The sequence below is a fragment of the Gobius niger genome (genome assembly GCF_951799975.1).
Source record: "Gobius niger genome assembly, chromosome: 2".
In the NCBI taxonomy this organism is placed as follows: Eukaryota; Metazoa; Chordata; class Actinopteri; order Gobiiformes; family Gobiidae; genus Gobius; species Gobius niger.
The window spans coordinates 46,214,483-46,237,629 of NC_136853.1; the positions used below are offsets into that span (position 1 = coordinate 46,214,483).

Below are 23,147 nucleotides of genomic sequence, written 5' to 3' on the forward strand. Positions count from 1 at the left end.
TTTTTGTAATTCATGCAGTTCTTATGTTTGAAGAGTTTCGTGGCGCTAGGCTAGTGCAAGGCTAGTGCATGTCTATGGTATCAGCTAGCCTGCATTAAAAACAGTGTGACCCACTCCACCAACACCATATATGATAACACCAGACTGACCATATACATGTCTGTGTCCATAGAATAATTTTAACCATTTTGCATTTAAAATAACTTATATCTGAGCAGCTTCAGCTTCGTGGTTGTATAAGCTACGCAGCGGCGGAGTGATCTGCTAGAAAATAGTCCCTCAAAATGCGCTCATTCATGTGATGCAGGTCAGTTATATTCCAAACATGACTCCTTTATTAGCTGTTTAATGTTTCAACAATGTCCACATGACAACAATATTGTGATTTTTCTTTTATTACCTGCAGGAAAAATTATTTTGTTTTTGACAACATTTTTTGGTCTTGTACAGAGAGATCATGGACCCAGTGACTGATATTAATGATATATTTTTTGTGATTCATATATTGTCTTTTTAGCTACGACTTCCCCGCTGGGTCCGGTGACATCATCACATTCTAGAACCAATAGGGAGAAAGAATCACGAGAGTGCTTTGTTTTTTGCTTTCCTAATGCAGTGGTTCAATGTAATGAGTAGGAAGCGCGAAATCCCCCTAGTGGTGGGTCCCAGAAACGACGAGGCTTACGAGCTGATTACAGATAAACAGATCACATTCCCTTGGCGCGAAATTACATAAAGTATTAATAAAACATACAAAATAATAACTTTTTAACCAACTCTTAAAGGGGGATATTCTGCAAAATGGACTTTTTCCAGCTTTCCATCATGTTATTCTGTCACTCCCTCATTAAAAACATGCCTGAAGTGTTGCCTTGGCACATTCACGTATTTCTGAGTAATCTGTAAAAACTCTGATGGCGGCCATTTTAGGGATAGGTTTGCCTGAGTCCTCCTAGGAACGCCCCCACCTCCTGGAGACGCCTCCGAGCTTTCGTCACCAGCCGAGTAACCGACCACTGCTCCTCAGCAGAACCCCCTCCCCACTGATGCCACAGACAGCGTGTGGAGGGGGCGTGTCTAAAGGCTCAGAGGTTCTTAAAGAGACAGAGGCCTATGTCAAGACATTCACTACAGCCATTTTGAGAGAGACATTTTATACAAGGCAGTTATTCTAATTTACTGCATTTACAGGCCAACAGAAGGTTTGTCATCATTGTAGTGTGATATAGACTGGTGCTATGGGACTGACAAAAGCAGAATACCCCCTCTTTAAACATATGTAAAGTGTATTTCGATCTTGAATTGTATTGGGGATATACAGTAGTATTGTTCCAACCTATCACAAATGCACTACATTAATATTATAAATTAAAATGAAACAAACGAGTGGATAAACAGCTGATTCATTATACAAAGATTAAACGCGACCTGCACAACACAGAGGTCATAGAAATCAGCGGAGAGCGTCACTATCTCCGCTCTAAACATCATTATTTTTGGAAAGTGACTCTGACATACTGCCCCCTGCTGGCTCGTGCTGCTCCTGGGCCATTGACTTGTGTGTGAGCAAATCCTATAACAAAAGTATCTGCAAAATATTTCCCAATTGCTTCCTTGGCCTTTTGTGTTATCTTTTCCTGTGCTTTTGAACACGATCTCTTCCGTCGTCATAATGCAGTTTTGATAAAGACCCCGTGCATTAACCCACCGAACGTAGCGACCCGCGGTTACCGTAACCGAGATCTGCCGGGCTCTTCATCACCGGGCTAAATGACGGCAGTTAAAAGAGCATTAGCGCTGCCGCTGTTGCCGGTTTAGCCATAATGTGATTGATATTCCCATGTCTGACTCCAGGAGGTGAGAGGGAGGGAGAGGCAGACAGAGAGAGAGAGATTCTGCCAGTGTTGTTTGTGTGTGGGGGGGGTGTCGGCGGCGCCCATATGCAACAGCCATCTGGGCCACTGTAATATTATCGCTGCATTCATCAATTCACGAGCCATTACCGTTATCTCCGAGTCGCCTCGTTATGAACTGGATTTATTCGCGCCCTGTGGAGTGTGTGGAGGTGGGACATGAGACTTACTTGACCAATGCTCCAAAGAGACTTGACTAAAGCCCTATTCGCACGGGATAAGCGTCATCTGGGGCAGTGGTTCTCAACCTTTAGGAGCCACGACCCCCATTATAACGGTTAAAGGGGTTCGTGACCCCCCCGCCCTGGTCACACCGTGAGGAATCGGCTTGTTGCACAATGTGGCTACGCTAGTTCCTCTGAGCTGAAGCTGTGGGCGCTAGTACTTCCTGTTCGTGTTCATTTCCATTAAGATGAGCTCAGACCAGTGAGTTCCTGGTAGAAATATTTCCATAGACGAGACGTTTATGTTTGTGAGGATCAGAGAGTTTGTCTCGAAGCTAGAGGCTAATTTAACCTCTTAACTCCCGCCTGAACCGAGAGGATCTTTTTCCTCACGTCATCAGACATTTTTATCACATTTTTGTCATTTTTCGTCATTTTTGTGACATTTTTGCCACTTTTTCATCAATTTTTCGTCCCTTTTTTGTCCATTTTGTATCACATTTTTGCCATTTTTTTGCCATTTTTTTGTCAAATTTTTGTCAAATGTTTGTAATTTTTTCGTCAATTTTTTGTCAATTTCTTGTCACATTTTGTCATATTTTTGTCACATTTTTTGTAATTTTTCGGGGGGGTTTTTCTCTCACATTTTTGTCATTTTTCGTCATTTTTCTGGTCTGTAAATGCAGTAAATTAGAATAACTGCCTTGTATAAAATGTCTCTCTCAAAATGGCTGTAGTGAATGTCTTGAAATAGGCCTCTGTCTCTTTAAGAACCTCTGAGCCTTTAGACACGCCCCCTCCACACGCTGTCTGTGGCATCAGTGGGGAGGGGGTTCTGCTGAGGAGCAGTGGTTGGTTACTCGGCTGGTGACCAAAGCTCGGAGGCGTCTCCAGGAGGTGGGGGCGTTCCTAGGAGGACTCAGGCAAACCTATCCCTAAAATGGCCGCCGTCAGCCAAAAATTCAACAAAAATTCAACAAAAATGTGGCAAAAATTCAACAAAAAAGTGACAAAAATTCAACAAAAAAATGACAAAAATTCAACAAAAAAATGACAAAAATGTGACAAAAATTCAACAAAAATGTGACAAAAACCTATCCCTAAAATGGCCGCCATCAGAGTTTTTACAGATTACTCAGAAATACGTGAATGTGCCAAGGCAACACTTCAGCCATGTTTTTAATGAGGGAACGACAGAATAACATGATGGAAAGCTGGAAAAAGTCCATTTTGCATAACACCCCCCCTTTAACATTAAATTGCCAATTGCTAAAATCTGACAAGGACTGAATTTCAATCCCAAAACACCCAACACAATTAAGTTCTAATTCGTGTAAGCGCAGTCGACCAATATTGAAAAGCTCTTCGTGACCATGTCTGGGAAAGGCGCTGTACAAATATAGTCCCTTCCTTTTTGTCACGTTTTTGTGGCCTTTTTGTTGCTTTTTTGTTGTCGTGTTTTTGTTGCTTTTCTAGCACATTTTTGTTTTCTTTTCATCCTCTTTTTTTGTCGCTCTTTTGATGCTTTTCTTTTTAGCTTTTGGATTTGGGTAAAGCTCAGTTAACCCCTTAACTCCCACCTGAACCGAGCACGTTTTCTCCAGCTTTACCCCCCAGTCCAAAAGCTTCTGGAAAAAAGGTGTGAAAATAGCGACAAAGCTGGGACGGAAACAAGGATGGAAATGTGAAAAAAGTGAGAATAATTTGACAAAAAAGTGACAAAAATGGACAAACCTTTGACGAAAAATTTAGAAAAAATGGACGAAAAAGTGACAAGAATCTGACAAAAAATGGACAAAAATTTGACGAAAAAGTGACCAAAAATTTACAAAAAAATTACAAAAAATTACAAAAATTTGACAAAAAAATGTAGAAAAAAATGGACGAAAAAATGACAAAAAATTTACAAAAAATGGACAAAAATTTGACAAAAAAGTGAGAAAATTTTGATGAAAAATTGAGAAATAAATGGACAAAAAAGTGACAAGAATCTGCCAAAAAATGCGATTAATTTGACGAAAAAGTGACAAAAATTTGACAAAAAAGTGAGAACATTTTGACGAAAAAATTAGAAATAAATGGACGAAAAAGTGACAAGAATCTGACAAAAAATGCGATTAATTTAACGAAAAAGTGACCAAAAATTTACAAAAAAATTACAAAAATTTGACAAAAAAATGTAGAAAAAAATGGACGAAAAAGTGACAAAAAATTTACTAAAAATTTACAAAAAATTTACAAAAAAGTGAGAAAATTTTGACGAAAAAATGAGAAAAAAATGGACGAAAAAGTGACAAAAAATTTACAAAAAATTTACAAAAAATTTACAAAAAAGTGAGAAAATTTTGACGAAAAAATGAGAAATAAATGGACAAAAAAGTGACCAAAAATTGACACCAAAAAAAATCGAAAAATTTGACGAAAAAGCGACAAAAAAAAAAATTGAAAAAGCGACAAAAAAGTCACGGAAATTTGACAAAAATGGGACGACTGCCCAACAAAAAAAGTGATGGAAAAAAATCTGAAGACGTGAGGAAGAAGATCAATTTAGTTTTGTAGGTCCTAGCTTTCAAATGAGGTGCTACACTGGCCTACAGGATTTGGGTAAAGCCCTTCTGTGCTCTTCCAGAATGGACATAAGGCCAGTCCGCCCCTGCAAACCTTTACTTTCCAACACTTCGATCGGCTTTTTTTCAGGACAGAATCGTTTCACTGATGAAAAAACACAAAGTCCGTCTTCAGTGGATCGTGCGGTGCAGTGTCTACGTATAATTGCTCCACAGATCTCACAGTTTCCTCGTCATCTCCTTCACTGTCATGTACCTTTTATCCATTTCCTCTTGGCTCTTCCGTCTTGCCCCTTATCCCCCCCCCCCAGCCGCCCCCCAGCCGCCTTCTCTCCACGGACAGCTTACATAATCAGCTCATCTCCCTGTCATGTTTGCGCCGCCTGGCATCCTTATTTCATGGGGCTGGTGCCGGGGCGGACGTGCATGAGCGTGAGCGGCTATTTTAAGTGTCTCCGTGGCCTCTGGGGTGAAGAAAACATGTGAGCTTTGAAAACACCTCGTGGAATATCCGGGTTTATCAGAGAGACGGATGTAATGGCTGTGTCACCGGTCTGGCCTCTCACTTAACCTTACCTTTACCCCCGGGTGTAACCGAGCTTTACCCAAATCTAAAAGCTTAACCTCTTAACTCCCGCCGGAACCGAGAGGATCGTTTTCCTCACGTCATCAGATTTTTTTCCATCATTTTTTTGTCGGGTATTCAAGTCATTTTTGGAACTTTCATGTCATTTTTTTTGTCACTTTTTCGTCTAATTTTTGTCATTTTTTGGTCAATTTTTTAATCAAATTTTTGTCACTTTTTTGTCATTTTTTTGTCACTTTTTTTGTCATTTTTTTGTCATTTTTTTGTCATTTTTTTGTCGTTTTTTTGTCTAATTTTTTTGTCTAATTTTTGTAATATTTTTGGTCAATTTTTTAATCAAATTTTTGTCACTTTTTTGTCATTTTTTTGTCACTTTTTCGTCTAATTTTTGTCATTTTTTTGTCATTTTTTTCCCCACTTTTTCGTCTATTTTTTGGTCAATTTTTTGTCAATTTTTTGTCAATTTTTTGTCATTTTTTGTCATTTTTTTGTCACTTTTTCGTCTAATTTTTGTAATTTTTTTGTCAATTTTTTGTCAATTTTTTATCAAATTTTGTCACTTTTTTGTCATTTTTTGTCATTTTTTTGTCATTTTTTTGTCATTTTTTTGTCACTTTTTTGTCATTTTTTTGTCTAATTTTTGTCATTTTTTGATCAAATGTTTATCAAATTTTTGTCAAATTTTTGTCATTTTTTGTAATTTTTTTCATCAATTTTTCGTCACTTTTTTGTCAAACCTTTCGTCACTTTTTTGTCACATTTCCATCATTGTTTTCGTCTCAGTTTTGTCGCTATTTTCTCACCTTTTTTCCAGAAGCTTTTGGATTGGGGTAAAGCCAAACTGGAGAAAATGTGCTCGGTTCAGGCGGGAGTTAAGGGGTTAAAAGAAAAGCATCCAAAAACAAAAACGTGCTGGAAAAGCAACAAAAAAGTGACAAAAACGTGACGACAAAGCGATCAAACGAGCGATGAAAAAACAACAATAACATGAAAAAAACCCCGAAAAACAAGAGACAAAAACACAACGAAAAAGCCACAAAAAAGTGACGAAAAAGCAACAAAAACGTGACAAAAATGCAGCGACAACGTGACAAAAAGTTTCCATCACGTTTCTAGATTTGAGTTTTCAAATGAGGCGTCACAGTGTTGCTCTCCAGTCAAGAAGCCTTTAGATTTGGGCAAAGCCCAGTGACAAAAAAATGACAAAAAAGGGACAAAAACTAGACGAAAAAATGACAAAAAAATTACAAAAAATTGATGAAAAAGTGGCAAAAATGTCACAAATATGACAAAAGAAATGACAAAACAATGACAAAAAAGTGACAAAAAAGTGACAAAAATGTGACCAAAAAGTGACAAAATTTGATAAAAAAGTGACAAAAAAGTGACAAAATTTGACAAAAAAGTGACAAAAAAATGACAAAAAAGTGACAAAAAAGTGACAAAATTTTATAAAAATTTGACAAAAAAATGATAAAAATGTGACCAAAAAGTGAAAAAATGTGTCAAAAAAAGGACAAAAATTAGACGAAAACGTGACAAAAAGTGACAAAAAAGTGACAAAATTTGATAAAAATTTGACAAAAAAATGACAAAAATTAGACAAAACCATGACAAAAATGCAGCGACAACGTGACAAAAAGTTGCCATCACGTTTCGAGATTTGAGCTTTCTAATGAGGCGTTACAGTGTCGCTCTATAATCAAGAAGCCTTTAGATTTGGGCAAAGCCGAACTGGAGAAAATGCTGGGGGGTAAGAGGTTCACATATGTATTTGTGGAAGTGTCGCATTTACGCTGATTTGGGCCAGGCTGAGCAGAGTCCAGGGCTGGTTTTCAGTCCCGGTCCGCCCCTGCGTTCTCCTCTGTTAACGGGTCCGGGGGTCGGCAGTTCAACTCCGAGCTCACGCTGGGATCAGTTTGCCCCGAGGCACCTGTGGCGACAATAAGCAAAGAATAATGACCGCAGAGAACCGTGTCACGTTGTGTTTTTACTTGAGTTTCAGAATGTGATGTGACTCTTACCTGCAGCAGAAGTCTGAAGTTCTGTCTAAAGCAGAAGGTTCCTCAGTCGTGCAGTAGCAAAAACAAAACATCAAGTGCTAATTCTCCAATGTTTTTGTTGCTTTTTCGTTACTTTTTTGTGGCTTTTTTGACGTGTTTTCGTCACTTTTTCGTTGCTTTTCCAGCGCATTTTTGTTTTTGGATGCTTTTCTTTTAACCCCTTAACTCCCGCCTGAACCGAGCACATTTTCTCCAGTTTGGCTTTACCCCAATCCAAAAGCTTCTGGAAAAAAGGTGTGGAAATAGCGACAGAACTGAGACGAAAACAATGATGGAAATGTGAGAAAAAAGTGAGAAAAGTTTGACAAAAAAGTGACGAAAAATTGATGAAAAAGTGGCAAAAATGTCACAAAAATGACAAAAGAAATGACAAAAAAATGACAAAAAAGTGACAAAAAAATGACAAAAAAGTGACAAAAAAATGACAAAAAAATGACAAAAAAATGACAAAAGAAATGACAAAAAAATGACAAAAAAGTGACAAAAAAATGACAAAAGAAATGACAAAAAAATGACAAAAAAGTGACAAAAAAATGACAAAAAAGTGACAAAAAAATGACAAAAAAATGACAAAAAAATGACAAAAAAGTGATGAAAATTTGACAAAAAAGTGACAAAAAAGTGACAAAAAAATGACAAAAAAATGACAAAAAAGTGATAAAAATTTGACAAAAAAGTGACAAAAAAATGACAAAAAAGTGACAAAAAAATGACAAAAAATGACAAAAAATGACAAAAAAGTGATAAAAATTTGACAAAAAAAATGACAAAAAAATGATAAAAATTTGACAAAAAAAATGACAAAAAAATGACAAAAAAATGACAAAAAAATGACAAAAAAATTACAAAAAAATTACAAAAAAGTGACAAAAAATGACAAAAAAGTGACAAAAAAATGACAAAAAAATGACAAAAAAGTGATAAAAATTTGACAAAAAAGTGACAAAAAAATGACAAAAAAGTGACAAAAAAATGACAAAAAATGACAAAAAATGACAAAAAAGTGATAAAAATTTGACAAAAAAAATGACAAAAAAATGATAAAAAAATGACAAAAAAAATGACAAAAAAATGACAAAAAAATGACAAAAAAATGACAAAAAAGTGAGAAAATTTTGACGAAAAATGACAAAAAAGTGACAAAAATTAGACGAAAAAATGACAAAAAAATAACCAAAAAAATGACAAAAAAAAAATACAAAAAAAATGACAAAAAAATAACAAAAAAATGACAAAAAAATGACAAAAAAGTGACAAAAAAGTTTAAAAAATGAGTTGAATACCCAACAAAAAAATGATGGAAAAAAAATCTGATGATGTGAGGAAAAAGACCCTCTCGGTTCAGGTAAAGTGAGAGGCCAGACCGGTGGCCCTGGAGCCAGTGGCCCTTCTGTGCTCTTCCTGAATGGACATATGGCCGGTCCGCCCCTGGGTGGGTCTGGTTTGTTTTACAGCGGGTCGGGTTTGTGGGTCAGAATAAAAGCATCTCTAGCGTCCAGTGTTAAATCCACCCCAAAGGACGTGAAGTCAGCGGCTGGTTCAATCATCCCGAGTGCCCAGAGCAAATCTGATCTATTTTTCATATTTGCATCATTTTGGGAATGGACGAATCCCGAAAGAACCAGCACAGCGTGGTAAAAACAGAAGTGAAACTGTGCGAGCATATGGAAATCAGCAGATTGTCATTTGTTTAGGTCACTCTTTTGTAATTACAGTGAATTAATGAGGCAACAGATCACAGGGAATACGTTATTAAAGAATATCTGCTGAAAGTATTCACACCAATTTGCTCCCATTGGGTACGGCCAATCAAAAAGTTAGAACCGTGACATTCATCGTGGTAAATATACCTCCAACACACAAAACACTAAAGTAAGTATTGTTTTTTCCCGCAGTGGTGGAAGTGGAGATTTGTCTCTGTTTTCCTCCCTTTACATCTTAGTTTTCATGTCAGATATAAAAATGATGATGTTTATTTGATGATGTTTTGTCTGCGAGGTGGGGGCGACCCGGAAGTAGAAAGGCCGTCTTTCCCGCGGGTTTTCATTCATAAATATTGACAGATTTGACATCCACGTGTCCTGCTAAGGGGCCCCGTGATGACGCTTTCACCCAAATATGGTGTTTTTCCTCCTACGAGACGCTGGAGCGGAAAAGTGGAAGAACGGGCCGAGCATGCGCACTCGCTACAAAACTTCAGGGCTGGTTTTCTCTGAATGAGAGAAGCCGCACTCGGGCAGAGCCTGAGCCCTTATAGAAGCTCCCACAGACTCCACACTTTACAGGCTGAGACACAACAATGTTTTGAAGGTTTTTTGTCATTTTTTTGTCACATTTTTTGTCATATTTTGTCACATTTTTGTCATTTTTTTTGTCATTTTTTGTCATTTTTTTGTCATTTTTTCGTCATTTTTTTGTCACATTTTTGTCATTTTTTTGTCACATTTTTGTCATTTTTTTGTCACATTTTTGTCATTTTTTTGTCATTTTTTGTCAATTTTTTGTCATTTTTTCGTCATTTTTTTGTCACATTTTTGTCATTTTTTTGGTCATTTTTTGTCAATTTTTTGTCAATTTTTTGTCAATTTTTTGTCAATTTTTTGTCATTTTTTTTATTTTATTTTTCGTTTTTTTGTCATTTTTGGTCATTTTTGTCCATTTTTTTGTCATTTTTTTTATTTATTTTTTGTCAATTTTTTGTCATTTTTTTGTCCTTTTTTGTCATTTTTTGTCAATTTTTTGTCAATTTTTTGTCATTTTTTTTGTCATTTTTTACAGTCTGAGGCCTAACAAGATTTAGAAGGTTTTTTCAGAGGGATTTTTTAATATCTAATTCCTAGCCTGATTTATTCAGCTTTGAAACAAACAAAAAAACAGGCGGAATTTGACTTTTTACGGATTTTTTCACTGATGATTAGTTTATTGAAAAACTAAACAAAATATCCAAAATCCCCTCTGAACAAATCTTAGTTTCTAATATGTCAATAAAATAAAACCATAACATTTAATCTGGCTCAATTCATTATTTTGATTTCGTTGCCCAAAATATAGGCAATTTTGGCCATTTTAATGCTCAAAATGCAATACATTTTTTCCTCATATTTATATCTGTGATGTTCAGCAAAAGTTTCAAATTGACATCTCTTTTTTTTCCCTGTTCACCTGCAGTGTCTCACCTTAATGTAAAAAGTCCCGCTACTTCTCGACCTTTGAACCGATGCTGTCGTGACGGGATCGGTTTACTGGAAAGTCTTTCAACCATGTTTCAAAGGAAAAATCTCAGGCTTTAATGGTGCACGTGACCCACAGCGGTTCATGGAAAACCGGCCCCGGAGATCAGTGTTAAAGCGTTATTAGCGGATGAATTATGGATATCTCTGAAAAGACATGATACCAGCCAGCCGACCGTCTAATAGGAACTAATGGATTCCCCGTCATTGATAACCAGGACATGTAGTTCCTCTCGGCTAAATACGTTCTCCTCATTTCTTAGCGTTACTTAACCGTATAAATTATTAACGGCAGGACAGGAGTCAAGGATATTTGTTCAGAGGACGGTGAATGTTCAAAAGGAGGGTCAGTAAAGTGAGTGAGGTGCTCAGCCACTGCTCTTCACAGCTGAGGGCGGAGACTGAGGGCTGACCAAACACCTGGGCCGCTGTTCTGTCCAGAAACCTCAGTGAAAGAAGCGCATCCACATATCCAGCCTCTCCCCTTTAACTGTTAGCTTTGCGAAGAGCATCTCTGCGCTTGGACATTTCCCACAAAGACAAATAGAATGAAGTCAGAATGAAGTTCAGTGTTGTTAGGTTAAAGGGATATTTCAGGATGTTTGACATAGGGCCTCATTTCCTGATTTCTGGAGATGTTTTTTTTTTTTGTAATTTATGCGTTTTTTAGGTTTCAAGAGTTTTGTGGCGCTAGGCTAATACTAGAATAATTTCTGGAATATAACTCAGTGTCAAATATAAGTTATCTTAAATGCGAAATGGTCAAAATGACTCTATGGACACAGACATGTATATGGTTAGTCTGGTGTTATCAGTGATTTGCCTCAGGTGCTCTGTGGAGCGGGTCACACTGTCTTTAATGCAGGCTAGCTGATACCATAGACATGCACTAGCCTTGCACTAGCCTAGCGCCACGAAACTCTTCAAACATAAGAACTGCATGAATTACAAAAAAAAATATCTCCAGAAATCAGCAACACTCTGGATAACGAGGAAATGAGGCCCTATGTCAAACATCCTGAAACATCCCTTTAAATTAGAGCCCAGCAAGGTTTACCAGTTGAACATGAGTGCAAGCCGGTGCCGTGCAGTTTACCAAAACTCACGCACCATCAGCTTCATCTTCCGATTTACAAACATCCACACCTGGTGTCCCTTACCTTGAGTCGCTGGTCAAGCCCAGCTTTGCAACGATAAAGACACGGAAACAATGTCGTCCATCTGCCGCGGACCGTGAAGAATCCTGCTTCTGTTTGGGATAACAACACAACTGTCCAAGTGCTCGAAAAAATGGCCAGTCCGTCCAACGATAAGCCTCCTGTTTTCTGAGTTCCGCCGTTTTACACCGTTTTACACCGTTTTACACCGTTTTACACAGCCATGTTTTCATTTGAGTCAGCGCTATAAGAGATGAGAGTTTGGTGGGCCGGAACTGGCCCGTGGGCCACCTATTGAGTCGGCCCAGTCTAAAACATATTCAGCATACTATTCATTCATTCATACATTCATATTTAGTGGCAGTTTTGGCTGAAATTGACACTTTTTTTTCTTCTCTTTCCTTTGTTTGACAATTTTTTTTGCAAATCATAAGAAGTTAAATGTGCGCTGATTTTTTCATCTGCGTTTGTGGCTCTAAAACATAGTATTTGGGCATTAAAGAGCATTACATTTGATTCTGCCTATGTAGACCCTGAGTACAATTATAGACGTGTCTCATTTGAAAGCTTAGAACTTCCAGAATTCAGTTGCTTCACAGACATATTGATCGTGTGAAATACCACAGTTAGCTGCACTAAGGTTGCTAGTATTCAGGGGCGGACTGGCCATATGTCCGTCCTGGAAGAGCACAGAGAGGCCACTGGCTCGAGGGCCACCGGTCCCGCCTCAACCGAGCTTTACCCAAATCTAAAAGCTAAAAAGAAAAGCATGAAAATAGCGAGAAAAAGAGGATGGAAACATGAGAAAAACACAGACAGAAAAACACAACAAAAAATGATAGAAAAAATAATTAAAAATGTGACAAAAATGTGACAAAAATGTGACAAAAATTCAACAAAAATTCAACAAAAATGTGACAAAAATTCATCAAAAATGTGACAAAAATTCAACAAAAATTCAACAAAAATTCATCAAAAAATGTGACAAAAATGTGACAAAAATTCAACAAAAATTCAACAAAAATGTGACAAAAATTCAACAAAAATGTGACAAAAAATCATCAAAAATGTGACAAAAATGTGACAAAAATTTATCAAAAATTCAACAAAAATGTGACAAAAATTCAACAAAAAAGTGACAAAAATTCTACAAAAATGTGACAAAAATTCAACAAAAAAGTGACAAAAATTCAACAAAAATGTGACAAAAATTCAACAAAAATGTGACAAAAATTCAACAAAAATTCAACAAAAATTCAACAAAAATTCAACAAAAATTCAACAAAAATGTGACAAAAATTCAACAAAAATGTGACAAAAATTAATCAAAAATGTGACAAAAATTCAACAAAAATTCAACAAAAATTCAACAAAAATTCAACAAAAATTCAACAAAAATTCAACAAAAATTCAACAAAAATGTGACAAAAATTCATCAAAAATTCATCAAAAATATGACAAAAATTCAACAAAAATTCAACAAAAATGAAAAAGAAAAAAAAAAACATACAAAAGGTGACACAACACAGCAACAGCGCGAGGAAAAAGGTCAGTTTTGTGGGTCTTTCAAATGAGATGTTCCACAGCCAAAAGAGGACAGAATGCATTTGGTTCAGGCGGGTGGTAAGAGGTTAAAATATGTATTTGTGGAAGTGTCACAATTACGCTAATTTGGGCCCGGCTGCTCAGAGTCCAGGGCTGGTTTTCAGTCCCAGTCCTGCCCCTATAGCATTACAGCCTAACTAACTTCAACGGGACGGATGATGAATAAAAGTATTTGATGTTGTTAAAGCCACACTGCGGAACTCTCCAGGTTTCTACATTACGAGAGAAACTCAAACCCCATGTACTGTAAAAGGCCTGGTATCATTCATGTGTGTAATGTGAACAGTCGCCGCCCTCTGGAGACACACGTGTGCAAAGGGAAGCGACTGCATGTGAGACGTTAATCTCAGCTCCGCTCTCGCCTGACAGGTGTTTTCACTGTTAAATGTGCTGTGAAAACCTCCGTGAGACGCGCCTGGTTAAAAATATGCCGTGAATACATCATGGAGCTCCGCCGCATCCGCCCGGCCGTGAGTGAAGGCGCTCTGAGCTGATGATGATGGGATACGAGGAAGACGAATGGGGAGCGATTTACAAACTGGCATGGCTTTCCGTCTCAGGGCCGACATCCAGCTGCCTCTTTACGCGACTGTAGACGACGGTCTGATATGAGGGAAAAGACGGGATGTTCAATCACGGTCTCGAACATTGCAATTACGACACAAAGATTTCAAACAAAATAAATTCAAAACGAAAATTCATCAAAAATGTGACAAAAATGTGACAAAAATTCATCAAAAATGTGACAAAAATTCTTTAAAAATGTGACAAAAATTCATCAAAAATGTGACAAAAATGTGACAAAAATGTGACAAAAATGTGACAAAAATGTGACAAAAATGTGACAAAAATTCAACAAAAATTCAACAAAAATTCAACAAAAATTCAACAAAAATTCAACAAAAATATGACAAAAATTCATCAAAAATGTGACAAAAATGTGACAAAAATTCAACAAAAATTCAACAAAAATTCAACAAAAATTCAACAAAAATTCAACAAAAATGTGACAAAAATTCAACAAAAATGCGACAAAAATGTGACAAAAATTCAACAAAAATGTGACAAAAATTCTACAAAAATTCAACAAAAATTCAACAAAAATTCAACAAAAATTCAACAAAAATTCAACAAAAATGTGACAAAAATTCAACAAAAAATCTACAAAAATTTAACAAAAATTCAACAAAAATTCAACAAAAATGTGACAAAAATGTGACAAAAATGTGACAAAAATTAATCAAAAATGTGACAAAAATGTGACAAAAATGTGACAAAAATGTGACAAAAATGTGACAAAAATGTGACAAAAATTAATCAAAAATGTGACAAAAATTTAACAAAAATGTGACAAAAATTCAACAAAAATGTGACAAAAATGTGACAAAAATGTGACAAAAATTAATCAAAAATGTGACAAAAATTCAACAAAAATGTGACAAAAATGTGACAAAAATGTGACAAAAATGTGACAAAAATGTGACAAAAATTCAACAAAAATGTGACAAAAATGTGACAAAAATTCAACAAAAATGTGACAAAAATTAATCAAAAATGTGACAAAAATTTAACAAAAATGTGACAAAAATGTGACAAAAATGTGACAAAAATGTGAAAAAAATTCAACAGAAATGTGACAAAAATGTGACAAAAATTCAACAAAAATGTGACAAAAATTAATCAAAAATGTGACAAAAATTAAACAAAAATGTGACAAAAATTAAACAAAAATGTGACAAAAATTAAACAAAAATGTGACAAAAATTAATCAAAAATGTGACAAAAATTCAACAAAAATGTGACAAAAATTCAACAAAAATGTGAAAAAAAAATTCAACAAAAATGTGACAAAAATGTGACAAAAATTCATCAAAAATTCAACAAAAAAGTGACAAAAATTAATCAAAAATGTGACAAAAATGTGACAAAAATGTGACAAAAATTAATCAAAAATGTGACAAAAATTCATCAAAAATGTGACAAAAATGTGACAAAAATGTGACAAAAATGTGACAAAAATGTGACAAAAATGTGACAAAAATGTGACAAAAATTCAACAAAAATGTGACAAAAATGTGACAAAAATTCAACAAAAATGTGACAAAAATTCAACAAAAATGTGACAAAAATTCATCAAAAATTCAACAAAAAAGTGACAAAAATTAATCAAAAATGTGACAAAAATGTGACAAAAATGTGACAAAAATTAATCAAAAATGTGACAAAAATTCATCAAAAATGTGACAAAAATGTGACAAAAATGTGACAAAAATGTGACAAAAATGTGACAAAAATTCAACAAAAATGTGACAAAAATGTGACAAAAATTCAACAAAAATGTGACAAAAATTAATCAAAAATGTGACAAAAATTTAACAAAAATGTGACAAAAATGTGACAAAAATGTGACAAAAATGTGACAAAAATGTGATAAAAATTCAACAGAAATGTGACAAAAATTAATCAAAAATGTGACAAAAATTCAACAAAAATGTGACAAAAATTCAACAAAAATGTGACAAAAATTCAACAAAAATGTGACAAAAATTAATCAAAAATGTGACAAAAATGTGACAAAAATGTGACAAAAATTCAACAAAAAAGTGACTAAAATTAATCAAAAATGTGACAAAAATTAATCAAAAATGTGACAAAAATTCATCAAAAATTCAACAAAAATGTGACAAAAATTCAACAAAAATGTGACAAAAATGTGACAAAAATGTGACAAAAATTCAACAAAAATTCAACAAAAATTCAACAAAAATGTGACAAAAATTCAACAAAAATAAAACAAAAACGTGACAAAAATGAAAAAGAAAAAAAAAACATACAAAAGGTGACACAACACAGCAACAGCGCAAGAAAAAAAGGTCAGTTTTGTGGGTCTTTCAAATGAGATATTCCACAGCCAAAAGAGGACAGAATGCATTTGGTTAAGGCGGGGGGTAAGAGGTTAAAACATGTATTTGTGGAAGTGTCACATTTACGCTAATTTGGGCCCGGCTGCTCAGAGTCCAGGGCTGGTTTTCAGTCCCAGTCCGGCCCTATAGCATTACAGCCAAACTAATAACTTCAACGGGACGGATGATGAATAAAAGTATTTGATGTCGTTAAAGCCACACTGGGAACTCTCCAGGTTTCTACGTTACGAGAGAAACTCAAACCCCATGTACTGTACAAGGCCTGGTATCATTCATGTGTGTAATGTGAACAGTCGCCGCCCTCTGGAGACACGCGTGTGCAAAGGGAAGCGACTGCATGCGAGGCGTTAATCTCAGCTCCGCTCTCGCCTGACAGGTGTTTTCACTGTTAAATGTGCTGTGAAACCTCCGTGAGACGCGCCTGGTTAAAAATATGCCGTGAATACATCATGGAGCTCCGCCGCATCCGCCCGGCCGTGAGTGAAGGGGCTCTGAGCTGATGATGATGGGATACGAGGAAGACGAATGGGGAGCGATTTACAAACTGGCACGGCTTTCCGTCTCAGGGCCGACATCCAGCTGCCTCTTTACGCGACTGTAGACGACGGTCTGATATGAGGGAAAAGACGGGATGTTCAATCACGGTCTCGAACATTGCAATTACGACACAAAGATTTCAAACAAAATACATTCAAAACGAAAATTCATCAAAAATGTGACAAAAATGTGACAAAAATGTGACAAAAATGTGACAAAAATGTGACAAAAATTAATCAAAAATGTGACAAAAATTTAACAAAAATTCAACAAAAAATCAACAAAAATGTGACAAAAATGTGACAAAAATTCAACAAAAATGTGACAAAAATTCATCAAAAATGTGACAAAAAATCAACAAAAATGTGACAAAAATTCAACAAAAATGTGACAAAAATGTGACAAAAATTCAACAAAAATGTGACAAAAATTCAACAAAAAATCAACAAAAATTCAACAAAAATTCAACAAAAATGTGACAAAAATTCAACAAAAATGTGACAAAAATTCAACAAAAATTCAACAAAAATGTGACAAAAATGTGACAAAAATTCAACAAAAATGTGACAAAAATTCAACAAAAAATCAACAAAAATTCAACAAAAATTCAACAAAAATTCAACAAAAATTCAACAAAAATTCAACAAAAATTCAACAAAAATTCAACAAAAATTCAACAAAAATTCAACAAAAATTCAACAAAAAATCAACAAAAATTCAACAAAAATTCAACAAAAATTCAACAAAAAATCAACAAAAATGTGACAAAAATTCAACAAAAATGTGACAAAAATTCAACAAAAAATCAACAAAAAATCAACAAAAAATCAACAAAAATGTGATAAAAATTCATCAAAAATGTGACAAAAATTCAACAAAAATGTGACAAAAATGCATCAAAAATGTGACAAAAATTCAACAAAAATTCAAAAAAAAATCAACAAAAATTCAACAAAAATTCAACAAAAATTCAACAAAAATTCAACAAAAATCAACAAAAATTCAACAAAAATTCAACAAAAATTCAACAAAAATGTGATAAAAATTCATCAAAAATGTGCCAAAAATTCATCAAAAATGTGACAAAAAATCAACAAAAATTCAACAAAAATTCAACAAAAATTCAACAAAAATTCAACAAAAATTCAACAAAAATTCAACTAAAATTCAACAAAAATTCAACAAAAATTCAACAAAAATTCAACAAAAATGTGACAATCTTATTGTAGGAACTGATCATGGAGTGTAATAGATTCAGCTAATGTTAGATGATTTCTAAATGCTTTCCATACAGCAAAAGCATTGTGTTTATTCTCAAAGCTAGGTGCTAATAAACTAGCTTTGTTTTCCCTCTGCTAATCACTAAAACGAGTAAGCACTTATTGGTAAATATGCCAAAACTATGGTAAATCCTATTTTAGGCATATTGTATTTGCTCCACTGACTGCATAACAGTGACACAAAAACAAAGGCAAGTGTAATGTACCAATGAAAAGTTCTGAAAATTCATAAACCTTGTGGGACAAAAGAGAAACCCATGGATGGACAGGCTATAGATCGGCCCAATGCAGCGGGCTGAAGGCTGTAAGGGGGTCCACACCTTTTTCATTGTGGGCCACATATTGACGTTTGTTTGTTTGTTTATTAAGATCCCCATTAGCCGTTGCCCTTGACCATGGCTAGTCTTCCTGGGGTCCAGATTATAAAATCACATTTTCATACAATGACCACAGATCACAACAGCATGAAAATATAAATACAAAACTACAACATATTACAATTGTTGCAGTGTGACAACAGAGTCTTTTTAAAAATGTTTATGTCTGCGATGTTAGAAATGTCTTTAGGCAGAGAGTTCCAGGATTTCATCCCTCTGAACAGAACAGCCTTCTGTCCAGTCTGGGTTTTACATGATGGAGTAAAATGACCATTTACTGCGTGTCTTGTGTTAAACCTATAGAACAGCTGAATATAAGTACATCATACAAAACCTTAGGGAGTTTTAACACAAGAATCTTTTTAAAGAAGCAAAGAAGGGCAAAGTGCAGTCTGTTCTTCACCAACGTCCAGCCTAAAGTTTGGTGCAACCTTTGAATATTTGTATATTTTGAGCACCGTAGCGCGAGACGTGCCGCCTTATTTTGCACTAACTGTAGCTTCTCAATATCTCTTTCGGAGGCTCTGGACCAAACCACTGGGCAGTGATGTCAATGGGACAGAACAATGGTCTTGATCAGTATATATGGTTTCATTTCATTTCCCCATTTATTTGAATGGGACAGTGCATATTAATGAGCTAGTGCTGTGGATGTGCCAGATTTAGCTCACAGCTCATTTCCTTCCGCAGTCCCATGGGGTGAAAACATACTACCAACACAAAGAACATACATGAGAATGACAAAACGTGCAGGACATGACAGTGCAAACAAACATGGTGTCTGAGAGGATCGATGAAGAACAGGCAGCAGTCTGGATGACTTATGCAGGGGAGGTTTATTTACCATCGGTGCAGGACCTGGAGACATGAACTCGAGACATTGCGCTACAAGTCCTACAAGTCTGTCTGAGCTTCCACAGCAGAGGGATAAATACCCTCTGTCGAGCGTCATGCTGATATGCAAGCAAAACACTGAGTGGCTGAGGGCAGGAGCCTGAGCACCACAGTCAACGACAGAGATAGACTGTACAGCCTGACCCACTCTGATGAATAGTGATTTAATTTTATCCTCTAACACAGGGGTAGGCAACGTCAGCACCCTTTTAGGCCATAATCCTAAAAGACGACTCTAAGAAAACTAAGAAATGACTTAAATCTACTTGAATCAAGAGATTAAATCTAAAGATTGAGTGGATTTGGTCTGGCCTTAGAGCAGATAAAACCTAGTCTTGCCAATGGAACAAGTACAAGTTTTTTTCTTAATTCAGATTATTTTGTATAATTTCAAGTGAAAAATAAATATTTTTTACACTGCCCGATTTCTGCCATTTACGATCACTAGTCATGGCTAATTAATAGACAGCTTCTGCTCACTCTTCCCTGTTTACCATGACCACGTTACAAAGGGTAATCATGGCAGATTTACAGACTCCTCCTTCCCTGCTCTGACAAGGCATGTTCCTAAAAAGGGCATAAGGGCGGGTCCTGTAGTTCAGTTGTAGCCGCGCCATTAGCTCTAATGCTAACGGCCTGTCAATCAAAGTCGGGCCCTCAGTAGTATACAAGATTTCTAAAATGTTTCTTATACGAAAACCCACCTGGTCCCTTTAATTGTAGCTATCCCAGCGTTCTCACAGGAGCAATATCTAGCTCTAACTACATAAAGTTTAATCAAATTAGTCACCAGGCTTTACAGTCGTTTAGAACGTGTCTAAAGTGCAATGCGTTCCAATGGAAAACGAGCTTGTTTTGCCGCCCACATATGGAGGTGCTGCAGCAATGGCGGCTCTCAGCGTCACGGTCATAAAGCAGTGCAACCAGCGGCCCTTACAGTGAGAGAAGGACACACTTTTAAAATAGAACCATTGTACAACCAAAGACGAGCTACGACCGACATCAGGCAGTGTTTGATATTTTGAAAGGCTCGTCTCAGAGTGAGCCTCCTCTCGCTGCAACGATGATCTTTATCAAGTGTCTCGCCAACACCGCCGGCCGCCACACTGCAAAAAGTAATTAACTAGATCAGTATAAACATCTCAATTTGAGCATAATAATCCAAATTTTAGTTGTTTTGACTGGGTAAGAAGTTCTTGGGCATTTGTCCCGGATTATTTCACTTGTTCTGAGATGTTTCTGACTCGTTTCGATACATTTCGTCCTTATTTCAGGTCATTTTCTTTGCCAATGGGGAAAGAAAATTGGTCTTATCTCATTGGCAATTTTACTTTCTTATTTCAAGCGAGATTTACCCTAGAACTGGTCTGAAATGTCCTCAAACAAGCAAAGGAAACTCGGTCCGATCAGGAAAAGTGTCTAAATGAGTGAAAACCGCTCAAAACAAGAAACATTTCCCCAATTCAAGTCATTTAAGACAATGCTTGATATTTACTTTTTGTAGTGCAGAGTCAAAGTACCAGAGGTCAGGCATGAGCAGGTCCGACTTCGCATTTTACGGGACTTCCCCTGCGCAATCCCCACGTCGTGCAATTATGTGACATCGAAAACTCTTATTAGACCAAAAAAAAACACACAGTTATGAGACACATCTATGCCGTATTCATGCAGTTTAATCATATCAGCATCTTGACATCCACCCACCGATTATCTCGTCGAAGGAGAAGTGCCAACTAACTCTGATTTAGACAGATTTGTCAACAATATTTCAGAGACATTGATCATAACATTTTTATATTTCACATTAACTGTCATTCCTGAACAGTTGGATGACAATAACACACACTACACTCAAACCCACCCCCACAATCCCCAAGCCGAGCGCAATTGTGTTACAGAATGATCATGCGTAAACACATTAAAGGGGGGGTATTATGCAAAATGGACTTTTTCAAGCTTTCCATCATGTTATTCTGTCACTCCCTCATTAAAAACATGGCTGAAGTGTTGCCTTGGCACATTCACGTATTTCTGAGTAATCTGTAAAAACTCTGATGGCGGCCATTTTAGGGATAGGTTATTGTCAGATTTTTGTTAAATTTTTGTCATTTTTTGTTGAATTTTTGTTACTTTTTTGTTGAATTTTTGTCACTTTTTTGTTGAATTTTTTGTCACTTTTTTGTTGAATTTTTGTCACTTTTTTGTTGAATTTTTGTCACTTTTTTGTTGAATCTTTGTCATTTTTTGTTGAATTTTTGTCACTTTTTTGTTGAATTTTTGTCACTTTTTTGTTGAATTTTTGTTACTTTTTTGTTGAATTTTTGTCACTTTTTTGTTGAATTTTTTGTCACTTTTTTGTTGAATTTTTGTCACTTTTTTGTTGAATTTTTGTCACTTTTTTGTTGAATTTTTGTCACTTTTTTGTTGAATTTTTGTCACTTTTTTGTTGAATTTTTGTCACTTTTTTGTTGAATTTTTGTCACTTTTTTGTTGAATTTTTGTCACTTTTTTGTTGAATTTTTGTCACTTTTTTGTTGAATTTTTGTCACTTTTTTGTTGAATTTTTGTCAATTTTTGTTGAATTTTTGTCACTTTTTTGTTGAATTTTTGTCACTTTTTTGTTGAATTTTTGTCACTTTTTTGTTGAATTTTTGTCAATTATTGTTGAATTTTTGTCACTTTTTTGTTGAATTTTTGTCACTTTTTTGTTGAATTTTTGTCACTTTTTTGTTGAATTTTTGTCACTTTTTTGTTGAATTTTTGTCAATTTTTGTTGAATTTTTGTCACTTTTTTGTTGAATTTTTGTCACTTTTTTGTTGAATTTTTGTCACTTTTTTGTTGAATTTTTGTCACTTTTTTGTTGAATTTTTGTCACTTTTTTGTTGAATTTTTGTCACTTTTTTGTTGAATTTTTTGTCACTTTTTTGTTGAATTTTTGTCATTTTTTGTTGAATTTTTGTCACTTTTTTGTTAAATTTTTGTCACTTTTTTGTTGAATTTTTGTCACTTTTTTGTTGAATTTTTTGTCACTTTTTTGTTGAATTTTTTGTCACTTTTTTGTTGATTTTTTGTCAATTTTTTGTTGAATTTTTGTCAATTTTTGTTGAATTTTTGTCACTTTTTAGTTAAATTTTTGTCACTTTTTTGTTGAATTTTTGTCACTTTTTTGTTGAATTTTTGTCACTTTTTGTCACTGTATTCTTCCAGAATACAGGACATATGGCCAGTCCGCCCCTGAACATGACCATATATGGGCGATTCCAGAGACGCCGTCTGTATCTATTGCCTTAAAGTATTGAATTAAGGGGTTACAATATTGACAACAGTCTTCTTAATGAGAATTCCATTTTTTCTAGCTTTAAAAAGGACATTATTTGCCGTAACCAGGATGTTGGGTCTATTGTAGACACAGAAAACACTTTGTCTCAGAGTTTTTGCTTTACATGTAACATCTCCACTTGCAGGAAGAGCTACTGTCAGTCACGAGTGGAAAAAAGTTCCTGAAAGTTTCTGAAACGAGAACTGATTAGCCCTGAAGCATCTACAGGAGACAGTCCATAGGGGCCCAACTCCCACACATCCCGCATGGAAAAAAAACAAACTGCATCTACAGCCTCGGGGTCTAGAGGATCGCATGAGTCAGCAATCCCAAAGCACCGAAAATTATACAGAAATGAAACAGCACGGCTTCCATTTCTAATTTTTGTTGAATTTTTGTCACTTTTTTGTTGAATTTTTTGTCACTTTTTTGTTGAATTTTTTGTCACTTTTTTGTTGAATTTTTGTCACTTTTTTGTTGAATTTTTGTCAATTTTTGTTGAATTTTTGTCACTTTTTTGTTGAATTTTT

At 35.3% G+C, this 23,147-nt stretch overlaps 1 protein-coding gene across 1 annotated transcript in view; it reads left to right on the forward strand.

The window, feature by feature from the left end:
* Positions 1 to 23,147, forward strand: part of cacna2d4a (calcium channel, voltage-dependent, alpha 2/delta subunit 4a) — a 305,750-nt gene that overhangs the window by 251,659 nt on the left and 30,944 nt on the right. The gene's annotated exons all lie outside the window — the stretch shown is intronic.